Genomic DNA, 18438 nt, shown 5'->3' with positions numbered 1-18438 from the left:
GGAGCCTGCTTCTCCCTCTTACTCTGCCCACCACTCACCCTGCTTGTGAGTCTCTACCAAATAAATAAATAAAACCTTAAAAAAAAAATTGTAAAGAATACTTAAAATGTATTAGGAGCTATAGTAATAAAAATCACTTACAACTTAATGTAAAGTTCAAGATTTTTAAAAAATTACTATATTCAACATGAAACAGATCTGAATTATGAAGATCCCAGGTAAAAGTTAATTACCTTTGGCCACTTTAGGCAATTATTAAAAACCGTTTGTTTGCAGAAAGGCACATGAGCCATCATTCCCTCTATAAATTCAGTCAACTGGGGCGCCTGGGTGGCTCAGTGATTTGGGCTGCTGCCTTCGGCTCGGGTCATGATCTCAGGGTCCTGGGATCGAGCCCCGCATCGGGCTCTCTGCTCCGCAGGAAGCCTGTTTCCTCCTCTCTCTCTCTCTCTGCCTGCCTCTCTGCCTACTTGTGATCTCTGTCTGTCAAATAAATAAATAAAATCTTAAAAAAAAAATAAATTCAGTCAACTTTTGGGGGGGAAAAAAGCTGATTTTATACCTATCATAAAAAGATTTTTTTAAAAGATTTTATTTATTTGAGAGAGAGAGGGAGAGCACAGAGAAGCAGACTCCCTGCTGAGTAGAGACTCACCACCCCCCATCCCCCATGTGGAGCTCGATCCCAGGACTCAGATCATGACCTGAGCTGAGGCAAACGCTTAACCCACTGAGCCACCCAGGCACCCCCTCTCTTAAAAATTTTTATTCTTTCAGGTTTTCACTTTATCTACTACTGTCATTTAAATTATAGTAAATAATTTGATATTACTTAAGACTAAAGAGCAGGAGAAATTAGATACATATTTTTAGAAAATGTATAAAATTGACCTGAAAGTCTTTTAATTTTCCCCCACATTTAATTTCTTTCCACCACGCTTTTGCTGTAACAATACCCTGAGTTTCAATGTATGTTTTGGCCAATACATTTAAAACTTAGAAGCTTAATTGGTATATAAATTGAATATACAGCTGTACACGTGTGGGGCACCTGGGTGGCTCAGTGGGTTAAGCCTATGCCTTCAGCTCAGGTCGTGATCTCAGGGTCCTGGGATCAAGCCCCACATCGGGCTCTCTGCTCAGCAGGGAGCCTGCTTCCCGCCCCCCCCTGCCTGCCTCTCTGCTACTTGTGATCTCTGTCAAATAAATAAAATCTTTAAAAAAAAACTGTACACGTGAAATTAATACAGACAATTTGGGGAGAGGAAGCTTTCAGCATTAGAAGTTAACAAGCAAGGAATAATCAGATGTACTTCAAAAACCAAAAGAAGTCACATGAATCACATGAAGGGAAGCATAGCTAGAGATGAGCTGGGAAGTAAGGCAAGAAGTAATCAATTTAATCTGTTATAATTCTCAAAAGCTAGGAACCTTCCTGATCTTTGATACCTTTTGGTACAGGTCTTGTATTCTGTTCAACTACTAATCTTTTCTCAGGAATTAGCAGAAGCTATATATTTGCCTCTCATACTCAAGCTAATATTCCTAGTAATAGGAGTAACAAAGATCTTTTTTTAAAAAGTAAGTTTTGATACCCAACAATTTAATTTGTGCATATTATATATATATATCTAAAACCACTTTTTTCCAGTTACAAAAAACTTTGTTTTGAATTTTAGATGTACAGAAGTTATAAACACATTTGTAATGTATGTGCTGCCAAAGAGAACACAAATTTTTTTTTTTTAATTTTATTCATTTGAGAGAGAGAGAAAGAAAGCACGAGCAGGGGTGGGGCAGAAGGAGAAGCAGACTCACCACTGGGCAAGGAGCCAGATGAGGGACTTGATCCCAAGGTCCTGGGATCACAATCTGAGCCAAAGAGAGGTGCTCAACTGAATGAGCCACCCAGGCACTCCAAAACATGTTCTTTTAAAACACTGTCCTTTTTAGCTTATTTTCCTACATAATATCCTTTCTCAAGCAAGATGATATATTACTCATGTAGTTTATTTTGTTAGAATTTGATACAAATTAAATTTTTCAAAATTTTAATTACCAAATATTAAAAGATTTTTAATTTTTAACCTTCATTAAGAAAATTCTATCCTGGGGCACCTGGGGGCTCAGTGGGTTAAAGCCTCTGCCTTCGGCTCAGGTCATGATCCCAGGGTCCTGGGATTGAGCCCTGCATCGGGCTCTCCGCTCCACGGAGAGCCTGGTTCCTCCTCTCTCTCTGCCTGCCTCTCTGCCTACTTGTGATCTCGTCAAATAAATAAATAAAATCTTTAAAAAAAAGAAAAAAGAAAATTCTATCCTATCCTCAACAAATAAAAAAGTATGGTTTTGTATATTGTTTAATTTTCTTAGCCTGTCTCTCAAAATCAATGCCAATACAATTGCCTGTAGTTCTACCAGGTAATGTATATATTAAATACCAATTCTGCTTTAAACAGCCCTCTTTTTTCTTCTGCAGTCTACAGAATAATGGTAATTATACAGTAGAATGGCAAAGACAAGCAATGACTTTCTAGCAATTTGTTGCAAGAGAACATGATTTTACTTTTTAAATTAGCAGAAAAAGTCTCCCAGATTTTCTAAAATAAACTTATTACATATGTACCTCATTTCTCTCCCAGAAATGAGGGGTGAAGATGAAAACACCCACTACTCATTATAGGAGGCTCTTTAAGCTGGGCAACCATTGGAACACCTTCCAGGAATCTCAAATTTACCATCTCCAAAATGGGACCTGCCATCTTTCCCATCAAAACCCACCCTTCTTCTCTGTCACCCGTGTTTCAGTGAATGGTAAGTACATACTGCCTTAATCAGACTCCTCAGAGTCATTCTTAACTCATACCTCATATATCCAATGAGTCACCAGGACCTGACCTTACGACTCTATAATCTCCAAAATTCTTCCACTTCTCCAACTAATTACTACTTCACTTGGCTACTAATCATTTACTGTCTGTACTATTGCAAAACTTCCTTAACTGACTTCCATACCCCTAGTGTTAATGTTTCTCTAGTCTTTTATGGTTGCAGTGTGAAGATGCATTTTCTACAAAGAAAATGTGATAAGAAGTGTGAAACTGAATGGAGTTGGGAGGCCAGAGGGGGAATTCTCTGCCCTAGGGCTTGAGATTGTGGGTCCCAAGAAGAGACATACCTCACATTCCCAATAGGCAGAAGCTTACTTTATTCCTTCAATAGGAGAAGGAAAGAATTTCTCCTTAGCACAGCAACAAACTCAGACAATAAAAATACCACAACTCAGCCTATGAGAAACCATCACCACTGACTTCTCAATTTCCTATAAAAGACTTTTGTTCAACTTCCAACTTTCTCCTTTTCTCTACAAGGTAAGGTTCTTCTCCTTTGATCTTGACTTGTCCCTGGTGTCCCAAATTGGAATGCTCTGCTATATCCGAATACACCCATTTTCCTGCTCAAAATAACTGACAGTTTTTAAAGATCAACAGGTTCCTTCAATGGCCCTAACCTCCTCTTGCTCCCAAAATAAAGAACAAATAACTAAATATGAAATAGAAGGCCCTGAATAATTTGATTTACCTCTCCAGGCTCATCTTTCCATTCATCTACCACATTCTATGCTCCCTACATACTGAATTTCTTTAAATCTTCAAATGCACCATGTTCTTTTCACAAATGTTTGGCAAAATCTACCTTCCCTTATGCTTGACTTATGAATACCCAATCTTTAGGCCTTAAACATTCGAGGAATCTTCCCTGACCTCTCAAGTGCTCTTAAGGCACATTTTATTCCCTCCCCCACGTATTCACTACCCTGAGTTGTCACTGCCTGTTTGTCTCTATCTTCCTCTGAACTATAAACTCTGGGACAGCAAATTTTTTTTTATCTCTTTTGTAGGTTGGCCTACTGTCTAGCCCACAGCTGATATCCAGTATTCTTAGAGTGAATGAGTTAAGAACTAACTTTGGAGTTAGACCTACATTTCAATCCTGGTTCTTTCACTTTTGAGCTACTGTGATCCTCTATCAGATTACTTAAATTGCTCCTAAACCCTAAGTTCTTTTTCTTTTTCTTTTTAATGATTAATAATACCTGTCTTGCAAGGTTGTGACAATTAACTGACAAACAGAGAACAGCTAACACATACTCGAACAAAGGCAAGTGTTTGCACTGGTTAAGACTCTTCTGGCTACAAGGACAGAATCTGACTAAAGGTAGCTAAAGCAAAAAGGGGAACTTTTACAAGATATAGATCTGCATTTTAGAGATAGATGAGGGATTCTAAGTATGAACTCCACATTACTAAACTAAAGGATTCTAGCCCAGACTCCTCAAGCCAATGGGATCACCACTGAAACATGGCAGATGGAGAAAGTCTTAGAAAATGAGGGAGTCTAGGCAATCAAAGCACTCAGGGCTTACTACTCCATCCATTAAGTAAATGCTATTAATGGTTCACAAGAATTATTTTACTTCAGTGAATTAGCTATGATAGGAATATATTAGTAGTTAGTCACGTTTTAAGTTATACTTCTCTGATTTAAGTTCTATATGTACGGGAAACGTGATATTAACATGAAACATGTAAAAAGGATTATTCTCTTTATTTCTAACTCCCTGAACTTCTGATCTAAACAGCTAATGATATAAGACAGACTAAAGGGACACCAGGTGGCTCAGTCTGTTAAGTGTTTACCTCTTTGTTTCTGCTCAGGTCATGATCTCAGGGTCATGAGATTGAGCCCCACACTGGGCTCCATGCTCACCAGGGGTCTGCTTGAAGATTCTCTCCCTGTGCCCCTTCCCCCACTTGCTCTAGTGCTCTCTCTGAAATAAATAAATCTTTAAAAAAAAAAATACAGACAGACTATAAAGGCACGTATATTATATATATATATACATATATATGTATACATATATACTGTATGTATATATGTAAGAACATATATACATACATATGTATACATACATACATATAGTATACATACTATATGTATACTATGTGTATGTGTGTATATATATACATACATATGTGTGTGTGTATATATATATATGGAAAAATCTAAGGATATTCTAATAAAGTTTCAAATTATATAGTATACTTCTAGCTAGAGATTCAATGAGAGTTGGGAATAGATTTCAAAAAACACCCTTTAAAATGTGAATTAGCACACTCTAACTGCCTTTCTCCTATCTTGTTCCAAATTGAACAGAAAACCTTATATAAAGCACTTTATAAATGGATTTTATAAAAACATTTGGGAAAAATAATCACATAACCTTTTCTAGTTCTCTAGCAATAAGTATAGATCCAAGGTTATAACAAAAGTAAATCTGAGAGCTCAACTTATTCAATTGGGAAAATCAGCATAAAACAGAGTGAGTTAACATATCTACTTCCCTCACTAAACCGATTTTTCTAAGCTTCTTTATGTAGTATCATTTACTGGTTATTTTTTCACCTGATATTAATACTTGTAATATACAGGGACGCCTGGGTGACCCAGTTGGTTAAGCAGCTGCCTTTGGCTCAGGTCATGATCCCAGCGTCCTGGGATTGAGTCCCACATCGGTCTCCTTGCTCAGTGAGGAGCCTGCTTCTCCCTCTACCTCTGCCTGCCATTCTGTCTGCCTGTGCTCGCTCACTCTCTCTCTCTCTCTCTCTCTGACAAATAAAATCTTAAAAAAATATACTTGTAATATACAATTAACAAAGTTTTTTAGCTCTTTCTTTTAATAATAAACAAAATAAACAGAAGCTATTTACACTAAAGAAAACAGGAATACTAAATTAACTGAGTCTTCCTAAATTTCTTATTGGCAAAAATGCCTATGTTGAGACACATTTTGTCACAAATACGGCACAAAAACAAAAACTTTTCTTGCAATTTTAAGTGTCTATAGGACATTTATTAAGCACAGTTTCTAATTTCTTCTTGGATTAAGAGCAAGTTTTTAAATTTTGACTCTTCTGCCTTTCTCTTCCACTCTTAAAACCTCTTGTTACTAAACTGTACCCACCTGGATATATCCAGGCTGCTCTTCCTACTTTAAAATCAGAAATGAGCCACCTTAATTCCATCTACAACTGTAATTCCCCTCAGCTATGTAACTTAATACATTCACAGGTCCTGGGAGTTAGGATATGGATTTTTCAGGGGAAGCCATAATTCTGCCTATCACAGTGCCTATAATCTATAATAAACAGAATTAGTATTCACTAATTCAGTATAATAAAAATGCTACCAAAATCATACTGATTTGTTATGGTTTAGATAGTGAGCATGTTTTGGCTCAAAATGTATATATGTTAATTAGGTATTAAGGAATGTAACTTTTCTAAATTAGGAGCATGGTTTAATTTATTTAGCTCTCAAAGTAAAACAAAGTCAATTGAGTGAACTTCCTCATCTAACCAGGTCTTAGAGGGAGTAAGTCAGTCAGAGATACCATCTCCCTCTTCCCGTATCAAACCTCTGAAGCACTAGCCTTGGAGGGAGAAAGAGAAACAAGTAAAGTTGGCCTCGTTCTAAGTGGCTGAAGGACAGAAGCACTGTAAAAAGCCTGAATCCTGGTAACAGGCCTGTGGTTGGCATAAACCTGTTTGGATGACACTTGACCAACGTTCTTCAAGTGAATCCTAATGAGAATTCAACAGGAAACTGGTCTCAGCAATGACCAAAACTACTAGGGATTTAAAGACAGGAGACTTTAAGTACAAGGATGACTTCCTTCTTTGTTACACTGAACATGGAAGGATTTTCCTTTTTTCCCCTCCCTGGAGAGGAAGGGGTGATTGATATACGAGAACTTAACTTGAGGGAGTTATTTGTGAATTAGCCTACTTTAGTAAGATTTATCTGTAAACCCCTAACTCAATGCTCCTGGTGTTTTTATGGTCATTTGCAGATATGTGCAGAGCTGTGAAAATTTAAGTTGCCAGAACCACATGTCCCCAGCTCAGGTCAAACAAGGCTTTCATACTGTAAACAAGTGTCCCTTCAGCAGTCTATTTAGTGTCACTTTGGGGGGTGTGTGTGTGTGTGTGTGTTATGCTGGTGATGTCACTGTTTAAGCACTGAAGTGCTGTCTAGGGTTCTGAAACCAAAAAGGCTGAGGTGTGCCTGACAGAGAATACGTAATACAAGCTTCACTTGGACATCAGTTACAGTGCTATTTGTGAGTTCAATGTTAATGAATCAACAGGACACATTAAATAAGCTATCACCCATGGAACAGAAGCACACATGGAACAAGATTATGAATTGATCAGTTGACAGAAATGTGGAACTTAACCTTGTAATTCCTCTAGGAGCAATGAGTCAGTATTCACTAATTTGGTGTTCACAGTGACTTTCTAAAACATACTGCAAATAATGAAATTGACTATACATGAATATTTTGATAGAAAAGATATCTAAGAGTCAAGTTATGCTTTTCTAAAGTTGTGATACATACTGCTGAATTTCCTTCTAAAAAATATCCCTCTAATAACAAAAATTAAAACTTTTTAAATCTAAAATACCATACTTTTAAAATGCTTTTAAAAATATAGCTTCTTGGGGCACCTGGGTGGTTCAGTGGGTTGAGCCGCTGCCTTCGGCTCGGGTCATGATCTCAGGGTCCTGGGATCGAGTCCCGCATCGGGCTCTCTGCTCAGCAGGGAGCCTGCTTCCTCCTCTCCTCTTTCTGCCTGCCTCTCTGCCTACTTGTGATCTCTCTCTGTCAAATAAATAAAAAAAAAATCTTAAAAAAAAATAAATAAAAATAAAAAATATCCCTCTAATAACAAAAATTAAAACTTTTTAAATCTAAAATACCATACTTTTAAAATGCTTTTAAAAATATAGCTTCTTGGGGCACCTGGGTGGTTCAGTGGGTTAAAGCCTCTGCCTTCAGCTCAGGTCCTGATCCCAGAGTGCTGGGATCGAGCCCTGCCTGGTGGGGAGCCTGCTTCCACTTCCTCCTCTCTCTCTCTCTCTGCCTGCCTCTCTGCCTACTTGTGATCTCTGTCAAATAAATAAATAAAATATCTAAATAAATAAATAAATAAATAGCTTCTTGGGGTGCCTGGGTGGCTCAGTCAGTGGAGCATCTGCCTTCAGTTCAGGTCATGATTGGCAGGGTCCTAGGATAGAGTCCTGCATTGGGCTCCTTGCTCAGTGGGAAGCCTGCTTCTCCCTTTGCCTACTGCTACCCCTGTCTGAGCATGCTCTGACAAATAAATAAATAAAATCTTTAAAAATAAATAAATAAAGTAAAATAAAAGGCATAGCATCTTGTTTGTTCTATTTTTATTTTTTAAGATTTTGTTTATTTATTTGAGAGAGAGAGAATGAGAGGGGAGAAGATTAGAGGGAGAAGCAGACTCCCTGTGGAGTTGGAGCCCAATGCGGGACTCGATCCTGGGACTGCAGGACCACGACCTGAGCTGAAGGCAATTGCTTAACCAACTGAGCCACCCAGGCGCCCCATGTTCTACTTTTAAATTACATCTTTAAATGAATTAAAACCTCTAACAATATCCATACTATCTTTGCATTATTAAATAAATTAAAATTCATTCAAATGAGCTGCTACATTATATTGTTTTGCCTCAAATAGAAAAAGTATTGAATTTGCTAAGCATATAACTTATCGCCAATTACTAAAACAAATCAGGGGCATCTGGGTGGCTCAGCTGGTTGAGTGCCCAACTCTTGATTTCGGTTCAGATCATGATCTCAGGGTCCTGAGATGGAGCCCCACATTGCGCTCCAAGCTCGGTGTAGAGTCTGCTTGTCCCTTTCCCTCTGCTCCTCCCCTAACTCACATGCTCTCTCTTCCTCAAATAAATAAAACAAAAATCAATGTGAACAATTAAGAACAAGTAGTTATGACATTCATATTTTATATGTATATTTAATAATGTGGATATTATATTCACTACATTTCAATGGGTTTTGATGAATGAGTAAAGGAAGAAACCGAACACAAGGTAATGCAGCAAGTAGTATGATGAAGCATGTAGGGTAGAATAACTAATGAACTGAATATAATCTATAAAAAATACATTTCTCTTAATTAGATGACAATGATAGCTACAAAACAACAGATGACACTTAGTGAGCAGTTACTGCATTATAGCCTGCTTAGTACTTAAAATGGTTTATCTCATTTAGCCACAAAACATCCTAAAAAACAATTACTGTTACTTTTCTTATTTACAGATACAAAACCTAATATGCAGAGGGTTAAGTAACTTGTCCAAGGTCATACACCAAGTGAGGCAATAAGACTCCAGAGTCCTAGTGGTTTACCAGTGTCAAAATGAACATATTTAAAGCTTCAAGTTGTACAAACGTCCCCACAATAGCTTCAGGTATTTATTAAAAATGAAGATTCCTGGTTCTCAGTCCAGGTTTACTAAATTACAATTTCTAGAGGTAGAATTTAGGAGCCTGCATAACCCAAGTGATGAAAAGCAACAGTGAAGTCTGAAACCCATCACTTTTAGTATATGACTGACTCCTATTCCTATGCTAGAAGCACATATATTTCTGGTGCTAGACGCACCCTATAACCAGAAAGCATCTTGCCTTTGCCATCTCTGTGTCTTTGTTCATGTTATTTGCTCCCTCTGCAATGTCCATTTTATTTATCCGTCAAAACATACTCAAATCCCACCCCACCATGCCTTCCCTGAATGTGTTTCTCTTCTTTTGATTTGCCATTGAACTTTAAACCTCAAATACAAAATTTCTTGGAGGTCTAAGTAGTAGTATACTTAATAAACAGGGAACTAATAAACAGAGTTTCCTTTTTTATCTCCTAAAAAGCTTAATTAATTAACATGATGACTTGCCTGAAACAGACATAATTTTTTTTTTCTTTTAAAGTTTGTTAGGACACCTGAGTGGCTCAGTTGGTTAAGCTGCCTTCAGTTCAGGTCATGATCCCGGAGTCCTCGGATCAAGTCCCACATTGGGCTCCCAGCTCAGCAGGGAGTCTGCTTTTCCCTCTGACTTCTCCTCTCTCGTTCTCTCTCTCTCAAATAAATAAATAAATAAGATATTAAAGTTTGTTGAAATGAGGGTGGGGGGGGCGTAGGTAGTTCAGTCGGTTAGGCATCTGCACTCAGCTAAGGTCCTGGCATGGAGCCCCACCTTGGGCTCCTTGCTCAGTTGGGGAGCCTGATCTCCCTTTCCCTCCGTTTGCAGCTCCCCCGGCTTGTGCTCTCTCTGCTAAATAAAAAAACAAAATCTTTAAAGTAAATAAATAAATAAAGTAAGTTTGTTGAAATAAATCCTTTCCCAATCAATGTTTATGACTGGACTCAAAACGTAAATATTAGCCAACAAACTAATGTTTGAATCTGGCCTCTTTAACTGAAGGGAGTGTAGATTTAAAAAAACAGAGCATGTAGGATAAAAAAATAAATTCAACCTACAATAAATTAACATATATCAGATTAATTCACTAGTTATCTATATCCCATGTAAGCTGTAAAGACTTGATAATGACTTCAAAAACTGCTCTAGCCTCAAAATATCAGTATAAAGTGGGTGATCCGAAAATAAGTTATATTAGAAAGGCAAAATGCATGGTGACCATTTCCAGAAACCTCTGACATCATCTTATCAACAATTCAGGGTGTCAACAGTAATTGATAATATTAGTTTTCTGCACTGCTTGTTATATAGCAACAGCTACTATTTCCATGTAGAAATACTATAGATACTTGAATAAATTGAATCTTATGGGGAAAAAAGTATTTGGACATACCAAAATTTTATATAATTGAGTTCCATGGACCGTATCTGTATCATAAAATCAAACAGATCTGCAGGACATATGTTAAGAACTTCATTCCATCTACAATTTGAATCTCCAAAGAATATGAAGTTGCCTGCTTTTACTTTTTGAAGTAAAAAATTAATGTGGAAATAGTGTGAATGGTTTTGTTCCAGTCTGATGAAGTTGCATTAAAAGGAGATCAAGTTTCTAATTAAAAAACAGTTGATATTTTCTTTCCTTCTACCTTCATTTTGTATGATGAGCCTTTTCCCCTGAGCTAAGAATGATCACTTATTCTCAGTCTCGAGATCCTTAGCATGACTTAAGAATTAAAGCCAGAACACTGGTATAATATTTCTAAACTATTCCTTATCTTTGTGCCCTACTATTTCAATCCTGAAATCATTTTTTAAAAACATGTATACGGTAACTATGTGTAAAACATTCTCTAAAATCTTCTTTAAAAAAAAAAAAAAAAACCATGATTTCTAAGGTTTCTCATATACAGGAGTGGAAGTTTCCAACTATGGAAAACTGTTAGAATTCAACAAGAATTTCTTTACTCCCCAATACTATCTTGTGCTATTACCAAAATCTTAACAGAAATATTAGCAGTATTTGCTTGCTCGCGTCAAGTGTGTAAAAAAGTTTGCTGAACTGAATTACATCAACATTTGTCATGTTATTATGGTCTACATTTTATATTTCTGGTTTGGGGAACAGATATTTAAAATTCCATATACATGAATACCTTATATCTGACTGGAATCAATTTTCTGATTTTTTTTTTTATCATTTATTGAGTACTGACAACAGAATATATGCCATAAGATCTGAGGTAACAGCAACAAAAGAATGTTGTTTGGAGCCCCTGACTGGCTCTGCCCATAGAGTACATGACTCCATCTCTCAGTGTCATGAGTTCCAGCCCTACATCAGGTGTAAAGTTTACTTAAAAAAATTTTTTTTCATGTTTTCCTAAATAAGATAAATACATAAAGTTTTTCCATGATCTAATACTCTTGTGTCAAAGAAGAAACAGACTAAATTAAAAATAAAAAGAGTAACAACTTTCTACATCAGTGAGCTGCAGCGAAGGCTGTATTCAGAGCAAAATTCATAGCCTTACACACTTATTACCAAAAAGGAAATAAACAAGGAAAAAATAAAAACAAAAAAACCCCCAAAGAGGATTTTTATTTGTAAATCATACTGAGATTTCTTTTTCTGTTGTTTCTAACTCATTAGCTTTTCTCTTAATTTTGTTCTTTCACTATTTATTAAAAAAAAAAAATCCAATATGGTTTACAAATACAAATCAGTGAAACAAGTTGCTAGATTTAATCTTAATCAAAAAATAAAACAAAAAACAGTATTAGGTACAGAAGAGTGCTAGAGCCACTGAGGGTTTGAAAAGACTATAAAAAAACTCTACATAACACCCTGCTCAAAAAATTTTAACTAGATGAGATACACCTAGGTGGCTCAGTCATTTAAGCATCTGCTTTCCGCTCAGGTCATGATCCCAGGGTCCCACATCAGACTCCCTGCTTAGTAGGGAGCCTGCTTCTCCCTCTGCCTAGCACTCCCCTCTACCTGTGCACATGCATGCTCTCTCTCTTTCTCTCTCTGACAAATAAATAAAATCTCTTAAAAAATTAAAAAAAAGTTTTTTAACTAGATGAAAAGGATGACTATCCAGGCAAACAGAAAGTAATAAAATCAGTTCAGTGAAAGATAGGAGACCTAAGAAATCAATAAGCATGAAAATACTTTAAATCTTTTTCAAAAATACATCCAAAAAAGCACATATTTCATGGGTAAATTAAATTTTCTGATACTTACATGAATAAATTAGTCTTATGCTCTTTAATCTCTTCCAAAGCATTCAGTAAAAAGCTTCCTTCTTATTTTTTTGCTAATAGCCCAATCCTGACAGAGACAGAAAGTTGGGGGAACAAGGGCAAGAGCTAGTGAAGAGGCTCTTCACACCCTCACAAATTTTCTCTTGAATTGCTAGCAAATATAAGCATTACTTAGTCACTAGCTAATCAGTTGTCCTGGAGAAGTAACTGTATTGAAAATCCCTAATATTCTATAACCACCTTTCCTGCCATATTTGATCACTGAATATAATCCTTTTTTTTTTTCAGATCTAGAGTCTAGAACAGTCCTGAAAATGCAGTGCAAATATATGTTTTTCTATTTTCTAATCTTAAACATATCTAATTTATCCTTCAATTTTTCTAACCTTTTGATATAAAGATTTAGCCTCAGAGAGAAGTCCAGGCCATTTGTCCTTTAGTGATTGCCAATTTTCATGGTTATAGTATTGCTTCAACAGACATTCTGGGTTATCAAAATACCTGCTTTCCAAACATTCATAACGGAGTAAAAGATGCCAGAAAAATGCCAGAGCAAAGGAGCTCTGGCACAGAATTAAAACCCCTTGGAATTTCCTAAGTGGTAAGAGCAATAAAGGTGAAAGGAACACCTTTTGTTATTCATAATAAGTCTCTTTCAACTACATCTGAGTTTATATTAATGTGGTGATTTTTAGAAAGCCCTAAGAGTAGATGGCTGGTCACCAGGGGACCGACTTATGTTATTAGCTGGTTGGGACTTTCAGCCCCACCACACACTCCCATCTCAGGAAAGGGAAAAGAAGCTGGAGGTTAAACCAAGAACCAACAGTCAATGACTTAAACAGTTATTTCTATGTAAAGGAGCCTCCATAAAAATCCTAACTGAGAAGGTTCAGAGACCTTCCAGGTTGGTGAACACAAGGAGGTGCTAGGAGGGTGGCTTATCTGGAAGTTTATGCCCTTTCCCCCATATTTTGTATTATGCATCTTTTCCACCTGGTAGTTCCTGAGTTGTACTCTTTTATAGTAAACCATCAATCTAGTAAGTGAACTGTTTTCCTGAGTTCTGTTAGCCATTCTAGCAGATTATCAAACTTAAGGGCAGAGTTGCAGAAACTCCCAATTTATAACCTTGTTGGACAGAAGCTGTGTGTAACCTGAGAATCCACTATTTGCAACTGGCACCTGAGGTTGGGGGTGAGAGAGCAGTCTTGAAAAACTGAGCCCTTAATCTGTGAGATCTAAGGCTAACTCCAGGTAAACAGTGTCAGAACTGAACTGAAGAACACTCAGCTGGTGTTGGAAAATTAGCTGGTATGGGAAAACCCTACATGTCTGTTCACCAGAGTATTCTGTGGGTACTGTTCAGAGGAAACAGTTTTCCTTTAGCTTTATTTTTTTTCCCTTTCACTACTATGCTTGACAGTGCTCGTAATCACTGTTGTATGCTTCTCTACTAAAAAAAAAATTTTGTAGCTTATTCTTAGATCTAAGTATAGTTTTATATTAGGATGTCTACTCATAATATTAATTCAACCTACTAAAAATAAAAATTCAACCTATTTAAAAAAAAAAAACTCAAGAAAAAAACTAAGTCAGCATCCACCCTTACTTGACAGGATAAAACCCTCCACAACACAGAAATAGAAATCCTTCTATTATGTATCTAGAGCTAAAGCTCAAATGAACTCTGGTATCATGACTTAATGGCAAACACTAGAAAACAGTCTTACTAAATTTATAATAACATTTTGGTCTGTTCTGAAAGTACTAACCAATGCAATTAGACAAGAGAACCAAATAAGATGCATAAATATTAGAAATGAGTTATGGGGTGCCTGGGTGTCTCAGTGGGTTAAAGCCTCTGCCTTCGGCTCAGGTCATTATCTCAGAGTCCTGGGATCGAGTTCTGCATCAGGCTCTCTACTCAGTGGAGAGCCTGCTTCCTCCTTTCTCTCTCTCTGCCTGTCTCTCAGCCTATTGTGATCTCTGTCTGTCAAATAAATTTTTAAAAATCTTTTAAAAAAAATTAGTTAGGGTTAGAATAATTATTTATGCATAATGATTATTTATACAGAAAACCTAAGAGAAATGAAAAACCATCAGAAACAAGAGATGTGCTGGCGAGGAGGCGGAGAAAGGGGAACCCTCCTACACTGTTGGTGGGAATGCAAACTGGTGCAACCACTCTGGAAAACAGCATGGAGGTTCCTCAAAATGTTGAAAATAGAACTGCCCTATGACCCAGCAATTGCACTACTGGGTATTTACCCTAAAGATACAAACGTAGTGATCCGAAGGGGCACGTGCACCCGAATGTTTATAGCAGCTATGTCCACAATAGCCAAACTATGGAAAGAACCTAGATGTCCATCAACAGATGAATGGATCAAGAAGATGTGGTATATATACACAGTGGAATACTATGCAGCCACCAAAAGAAATGAAATCTTGCCATTTGCAACAACATGGATGAAACTAGAGTGTATTATGCTTAGCGAAATAAGTCAAGCGGAGAAAGACAACTATCATATGATCTCCCTGATATGAGGAAGTGGTGATGTAACATGGGGGCTTAAGTGGGTAGGAGAAGAATCAATGAAACAAGATGGGATTGGGAGGGAGACAAACCATAAGTGACCCTTAATCTCACAAAACAAACTGAGGGTTGCTGGGGGAAGGGGGGTTGGGAGAAGGGGGGTGGGGTTATGGACATTGGGGAGGGTATGTGCTTTGGTGAGTGCTGTGAAGTGTGTAAACCTGGTGATTCACAGACCTGTACCCCTGGGATAAAAATATATGTTTATAAAAAATTAAAAATTAAAAAAAAAAAGAAAGAAAGAAAAGAAACAAGAGATGTGTATAGAGCAATTACAAAATATATACAGAAATAGGTTTCTTTTGTATACAAAAAATAGTCAATTATAAAAATACACTTTAAAAACAAACCATTCAAAACCACACATACCTGCTAAAAGGAATCAATGCTTTTTGATAAGTGGCTAGAGCAAGGTAGCCTGGTACATCTCATACCCCCCCAAAAAAAAGAAAGAAAGAAAGTAGTACTCAGAAAATGATGGGAATATATCAAAAGTACACAGGAGGGTGCTTGGGTGGCTTAGTTGGTTAAGCAACTGCCTTCAGCTCAGGTTATGATCCTGGAGTCCTGGGATCAAGTCCCGTATCGGGCTCCCAGCTCTACGGGGAGTCTGCTTCTCCCTCTGACCTTCTCCCCTCTCATGCTCTGTTTCTCTCAAATAAATAAATAAAATCTAAAAAAAAAAAAAAAAAGTACACAGGAGCCATCTTGAAGATCTTGCTGGCCAACAACAGAACAAATTTGAGCATCAAAATGAATAAGGACGGGGCACCTGAGTGGCTCAGTTGGTTAAGGGTCTGATTTTGGCTCAGGTCATCACCTCAGGGTGATGGGATGAAGCCCTACATCAAGCGCCCCTGATCAGAAGAGTGTCTGCTTCTCCCTCTCCCCTGACTCATGCACGCTCTCTCTCAAATAAACAAGCTATTTAAAAATAATAATAATAAAGATATTAATGGATTATAACCTGTTGGCTAAAAAATGGTCTATGAATCATTCTGATAATAAACGAGGAATATGGAAAGGTTTTCTCTTACAGAATCTCAACTCAAAAATGTAGAAGGAATTATAGAATTAGAAAAGTATCATTTTGTGGGCACCTGGGTCGCTCAGTGGGTTAAGCCACTGCCTTCGGCTCAGGTCATGATCTCAGGGTCCTGGGATCGAGTCCCGCATCGGGCTCTCTGCTCAGCGGGAAGCCTGCTTCCCTCTCTCTGCCTACTTGTGATCTCTCTCTGTCAAATAAATAAATAAAATCTTTAAAAAAAGAAAAGTATCATTTTGCAACCAACGGTACAATAATCAATTCAGCCAATCACTGATAAATGAGCTAAAAGTACTTCCTCACCTACTACTTATTAAAAGAGAAAAATACCAACTTCACAGTGAAGGAAGTCTGACAGGTTTCACCTTACCTGAGTTAATACTGCCAACTGCAACAGACTAACAAGAAGTGCCTTTTCATGGCCTATACTAGGAATGACATGATACCTCTTATATAGCATTGCTGCCCTAAATTCATAATCTGAATCCAATCACAAGAAACACCTAACAAATCCTAGGGAACACTGTACAAAACATGTAGTCTGACTTTTCAAAAACCAGCATCTGATAGAGCTGAACAACTGTTCAAACTAAAGGAAACTAAAAAGATGGGATAACTAAATGCAATGGATTAGATCCTGGATTATTGTTATAAGGAATTATGAGGACAACTGGGAAAATATTGGTTATGGACTACTGCATTAATTCTTAGGGCTGCTGTTAAAATAAAAAAAAAGGCTTAGAACAGAAATTTATGTTTTCAGACTAGAATTTCAAATTCAAAGGTGTTAGCAGGGCCACCTTCCCTTTGAAACTCTGGAAAGAATCGTTTCTTGCCTCCTCTTAGTTTCTGATTGTTGCTGGCAATCCTTGAGGCTCCTTGGCTTGGGCTGGATCACTCCAATCTCTGCCTTTGTTGTCACATGGCACTTTCCTCTTCTTAGAAGGACACTGGTCACATTGGATTAGGGCCCACCAGAATCTAGTTTGAATTCATCTTAACTTGATTGTATCTACAACTAACCTATTTCTAAATAAGGTCACAGTCACAGGTACTACGGGTTAGGATTAAAACGATCTTTTGGGAAAACACATTTCAATCTACAACTATATATCGGATAACTCTATAACAGAGTTGTTAAGATTTCTAAATTTAATAATCGTACTGTGGTTGTATAAGAAAATGTTTCTTTTTTTTTTTTTTTTAAGATTTTATTTATTTGACAGAGAGAGAAAGATCACAAGTAGGCAGGGAGAGAAGGGGAAGCAGGCTCCCTGCTGAGCAGAGAGCCCAACGTAGGGCTCGATCCCAGGACCCTGAGATCATGACCCGAGCCGAAGGTAGAGGCTTTAACCCACTGAGCCTCCTAGGCACCCCGAAAATGTTTCTTTTTTTAAGGAAATACAGGCTGAAGTACTTAAGGGTATTAAGACGTGATATTTGCAAAGAATCTTCAAATGGTTGGGGGTGGAGGTGGAAAGAGTGGGAATACCCATACACATATAAATAATGCAGGAATAATAAAATCAAATGTAGCAAAATGTTAACAATTGGTAAATCTGGGTAAGGGAGATCCAGAAGTTCTTTGTACTGTTCTTGCAACTCTTCTGTAACTTTGAAATTATTTCTAAGTAACAAGGTTTTTTCAAACCACACATGAAATAATACCTACAAATAAATTTGAGGAAAAATGTTTAGAGTCTGTATTACAAAAATAAAATCATGTGATATAAAGAAGCTCAATAAATGGAAACCTGTAACTTTTTAGATGGTAAGAGCCATTATTAAAAGATGTCCATTCTTCCTAAATAAACCTTAATAAAAACATTATCTAAACCAAAATCATAACAAACCTCTTACGGATAAGTAAATAAATGCATAATAATAGCTGGGAAATTTTTGAAAAAGAAAAATGAGATTTGTCCTACTAGTAATCACAACCTCATAGTTCAGAGAATGGGCTCCGAAGTTAGCAAGTTGGTTGCAGTCCTAGCTCATACATGAATAAATGTAACTTCTTGGGGTGCCTGGGTGGCTCAGTTGGTTAAGTGATTGCCTCTTGATCTCAGCTCAGTCTTGAGCTCAGGGTCATGAGTTCAAGCCCCATACCGGGCTTCATGCTTTTGTGGAACCTACTTAAAAAGAATACTGA

At 37.2% G+C, this 18438-nt stretch overlaps 1 protein-coding gene across 4 annotated transcripts in view; it reads right to left on the bottom strand.

Annotated features, from left to right (window-relative positions):
- The window catches only part of YES1 (YES proto-oncogene 1, Src family tyrosine kinase), a 66370-nt gene that overhangs the window by 34848 nt on the left and 13084 nt on the right, over positions 1-18438 (bottom strand). The window lies entirely within an intron of this gene.

Source organism: Mustela nigripes, chromosome 8 (assembly GCF_022355385.1).
Source record: "Mustela nigripes isolate SB6536 chromosome 8, MUSNIG.SB6536, whole genome shotgun sequence".
Taxonomy (NCBI): domain Eukaryota; kingdom Metazoa; phylum Chordata; class Mammalia; order Carnivora; family Mustelidae; genus Mustela; species Mustela nigripes.
The sequence above is the reverse complement of the archived record's forward strand: the minus strand, read 5'-3'. Positions and strand labels throughout refer to the sequence as shown.